Raw genomic sequence first — 5,000 nt, 5'->3', positions numbered from 1 at the left:
CCTGAGATCAGTCAATGTTTGATCAAGAAAGCCAACCGTGTTTACTGGGATAAAAGAGAGCCAAAGAGATGCCCATAAAAGGATGTTAACTTGATGTTCCCTGTTTTCCAGAGGTGGGGGACCCAAGTTACATGACACAATTTAAGAACCACTGATTTCAACTCAGATATTTTCTGTGTCAACCCATTATTTACAGAAACCCATCCCTAAATGGCATGTAAAAACAAAACTCTGATTTGTCACCTAAGTGCCAGTCAGATTGTCTCCCTAATTTAAGTGAGTGGTAATCAAGCAAGATGGTAATGAGATAATCAAGTAAGCGATGGTTAAAAAAAAAAAAAAAAAAGTCGGTCAGAATTATTGGCACCCTTGGTAAATATGATCAAAGAAGGCTGTGAAAATAAATCTGCTATTGTTAATCATTTTGATCTTTTATTTAAAAAAATAAAATAAAATATATATATATAAAATAATAATTCACAAATATCTAACCTTTTATTGAACTAAAACAATTGAAAATGGGGGGGGGGAAAAAATCATATGAAATAAATGTTTTCTCAAATACACGGACACAATTATTGGTACCCCTAGAAATTCTTATGAGTAAAATATGTGAAGTATATTCCCATTCATATTTACAGTTGAGCATACCAGGGTGATTATGAACATGAAATTCTCCAGCCATGGCTTCCTGTTTCACAGGAATATAAACAGGAGGGAAAACAAAAGGCTAAATTCCCTTAATCATCCATCACAATGAGAAAAACCAAAGAATAAATGATGTGCAGCAGAAGGTAATTGAGCTTCACAAATTAGAAAGTGACTTTAAGAAAAGAGCTAGAGCAGTGAAAATTCCCATTTCCACCATCAGGGCAATAATTAAGAATTTCCAATCAACAGAAAATGTTACAAATCTGCCTGGAAGAGGACTTGTCTATATGGTCCTAATGCATGCTGAGGAGGAGAGTTTGAGCGGCTAAAGACTCTCCAAGGACCACAGCTGGAGAATTGCAGAAAATAGTTGAGTCTCAGGGTCAGAAAACCTTAAAAAAAAAAAAAAATAAATAAAAAAAATCAAACAGCACCTATACCACCACATGTTGTTTGGGAGGGTTTCAAGAAGAAAAAAATAAATAAAAATTGGAAAATGCTCTCATCCAAAAACAATCCCCAGCATATTCTGTGGTCAGACACGACTAGAACTTCAAATGGGACTGGCTTCTATGGTCAGATGTAACTAAAAAAAAATTTGCTTTTTAGCAACAAACACTCAAGATGGGTTTGGTGCACACAGGGATAAAAAGTACCCCATGTGTACAATGAAATATACTGCTCTATTTTTAATGTTGTGGGCCTATATTTCCGCTGGAGGTCCTGGACATCTTGTTTAAATACATGGCATCTTTGATTCAAATCAAATACCAACAGATAAATCAAAAAGTGACTGACTCCGTTAGAAATCTTATAATGAGCCATGTTTGGATCTTCCAACCGGACAATAATCCAAAAACAACACTTAAAAACAACACAAAAATGGGTCACTGGGCACAAAACCAAGCTTCTACTATGGCCATTCCAGTTCCCTGACCTGAACCATATAGAAAATGAGTGTGGTGAACTGAAGAGGAGAAATGCCATCATGGAGCTGGGAATCTGAAGGGTCTGGAGAGATTCTGGATGAAGGAATTGTCTCTGATCTCTTGTCAGGTGCTCTCTAACCTCACCAGGCATTATAGGAGAAAACTCAGAGCTGTTATTATGCCAAATGGAGGTTTCAAAAAGCATTGAATAAAAGGGTGCCATTAATGGTGTATTAGAGAAAAACATGTCATAATGATATCCCCCCCACATTTTAAATTCTAATATCCAATGAAATTAGATTTGTGAATTTAATTTTTTTTTTTTTTTTTTTCACAGTCTGCTTTGATCATTTATCAAGGGTGCCAATAATTCTGACCACGACTGTATGCATGTATGTATACACACAATATGCATAGCTTGAATTTTGGCTCACATTTTTAATAATTAATGAAAGCAGGATAAATCCAACCAATTATGTGTCTCTATAGTAGCCGATGTATTTTGTGGTCTAATGGAACAATTCATTTTCAAGTGTTGCTTCGGTCTCAATTTGTTTACAGGTTTTATATGCATAGTCCTACATAGTATTTTATTGATTTTGTTTGTATACGTCTACCATGTCAAGTAAGTTTTCAGCTATAAATATACTGCAAGAGTAAGTTTCCTCTTAAATATTTATAATTTATTATTCAGAAAATTCATAATTCCTGAGGGAAATTTTTAAACTGCAATTTTAGTTATAATTTTAAACTCAACTAATTACCGTTTGGTACCTCGACTTTACATGACTCTTAGGACACTCGACTTGCTTCACGTGACCGTGAGCCACTGACTTGACTTGTTTGATTGACTGATTGTGTTCACTACAGACCTAAGGACTTGAAACCCGGTTGTGACTTGCATATGAGCGACTAACTCCCACCTCTGCCGTTTTCCCACTGCGCCTGTGAGTGTGGATCTAAATTGGGTCCTGAGTCCCAGCATGATGCCGGATGAAAATGAGGATGTGTTTGCCTGTATGTACTGCGAAATTCTTTTTTTTCTCTTAAAAGTGAGATACCAGAAGTTGTCTTATGATTGTTCTGTTAAGACCAAGTCAATAAATGTTGGCATTTCAAGAAAACAGAAATGTAGACAATCCTCAGTGCATAAAAATAAACTAAATAAAATAGGTTGCAGAATTTGATCTTCTTTATAATTATGGGGGTACATTTACACACCTCTCAGTCTTAAGGCTTCCTGTCTGTTGTCTTTGCTCCCTTCCATTTTCATCCAGAAATAAAAAGCTTTTTTCCTTTTCTCCCACAGCCACTAAACTGTAATTAGTGTAATTCTTTTAATTAAAAGACCTCAAGAGTCTTTTTAGACAATCTGTGATATCAGATGAGCCCACACACCTACATCAGAAGTGTCACTGACAGTTAGCCAAACAGGGCAAAACCATGCAGGCTCCACAATTTGACGGTGTTCACATGGATTTGATGAACTCTTATGGCAGGCTGTCAAAGCGTTTTCAATAGGCAGATAAAAATGTCAAAACCTTGCCATCTTAATGAACAGAACAGCTGAGAAAATACACCACCACCATTAAATGTGGAAAAATTTGTATTTACGCATGTCCAACAGCATAAGGTATTTTATGTTTTGGCAAATTGGTGACCGTTCACACCAAGGTCAGCAACTATAACTACAACAAAAATATAGTTCTAAAAATCATTCTAAATTTAAAAGAAATATCAGAGTACGCCATTATAATGATAATGGCACAGAGAAAAAATAAATAAATAAATATTGGAATCACTTTAAAAAAAAAAATCCCAGTTAATGGATACATATATTTACAGCCAATCAGAATCCATCCTGGTTTAAAGAGCTCAAGCAGAATGTTTTATATATATATATATATATATATATATATATATGAGAGAGAGAGAGAGAGAGAGAGATCTTAGTTATCTTCATAGTTAAAGTTCTTGATGTGAACAGGCCTTAATTCACATGTTTTTCGTACAATCAACTTTATGCCCCATTTATGTTTAGCTTTAGGGGTGGTTCTTGACCCGTACTTTAAAACAGTTTCTGTACAAATTACATCGTATGAATTCATTTGGCTATGGCCTACTGGGTAAGACCATTAAGAAAAAAATCCACGTGTGTAACAGTTTGCCATAAATGAGGTTATGAGGTGGATAATGTTACAGTTTCACTCCTCTGCCTTGCCAAGTTTCTATACTGTAATTACGTGCATGAAAATCTCCCTCGGTTCTCTCTCATGGAATTCATGCATAATTACAGTTCTCTCCATTCTGCCGTTATGGTTTTGTCTTGCTCACCGTAGCACGCTCTCTCCGGTTCTCTCGGATCCAGAAGCATATTACATGCCGTTGAATAGCAACGGTTATCGAGCGGCTTACAGTGCCTCTCCGGAGCCCTGTCGAAATGGATGCGAGAGGCCCTGCTGAGAAAAAGAGGCACACACGCCCTGCTTGCATGTACGCTTCAGACGAGTGTTTGTGCGAGTCCGTGTGCTCGGGAGTTAAGAAAGCTTGGTAAGAAAGACACAAGGATGTCAACTTTACCCATTTAATTTTTATGGAGACAATGTGAATGTGACGGTAGGCAGGTACAATTAGCAAGACTGCTTAGCAACAGAATGTCACTGATGAGGGAGTAAAGGAACATGAGAAGATACAGTGGAGCTTTGATGGGACCATGACAGCTGGATGTAAGGTCTTACTTAGAAATGTCTGTCGGAGTTTATTTGGTTATATCCTACTTTGAGCAGTATGTTCTCTTATAGGCTTAGGACTTGAAGGGTTAGATTTATAAACAATAGCCTATAAATCTCATTTAGCCAAGTAAGGGGACACAATATTGTGATAGAACCAAAAATGCAAAAACGTTTCCGGGTCACCAATGTAGGGGGGAAAAAAAAAATATATATATATATATATATATATATATATATATATAAAAAAAGATGTGCGAGTCAGGGTTTGCCTATACTGTGGGGAGCAGCAAAGAGAAATTGCTTAATAAAAACTACATAATGTCTTAAAAATACGAAAGAAAAAAAAAGAAAAAAAATTACGCGAGGGTTAGGCATAGAAGGGTTGTAGAAAATATGGTTAGCGTATAAAAACACCACAAATCAATGGAAAATCTCTAAAATGAAAATTTGATGTTTATCTGCTTACCCCCAGGGCATCCAAGATGTAGGTGACTGTTTATTCAGTAGAACACAAACGAAGATTTTTTTTTTTAAGTCAAACCACTACAGTCTGTCAGTCATATAATGCAAGTGGATAGGAATCATGGCTTTGAGAGTCAAAAAAAAAAACATACACAAACAAAAACAAATTAAACCCTGCGGCTCGTGACGATACATTGATGTGTAAAAAAATGAAACAATCAATCTG

This window comes from Sinocyclocheilus grahami, unplaced genomic scaffold (assembly GCF_001515645.1).
Source record: "Sinocyclocheilus grahami isolate Dianchi unplaced genomic scaffold, SAMN03320097.WGS_v1.1 scaffold901.1, whole genome shotgun sequence".
Taxonomy (NCBI): Eukaryota; Metazoa; Chordata; class Actinopteri; order Cypriniformes; family Cyprinidae; genus Sinocyclocheilus; species Sinocyclocheilus grahami.
The sequence above is the reverse complement of the archived record's forward strand: the minus strand, read 5'-3'. Positions refer to the sequence as shown.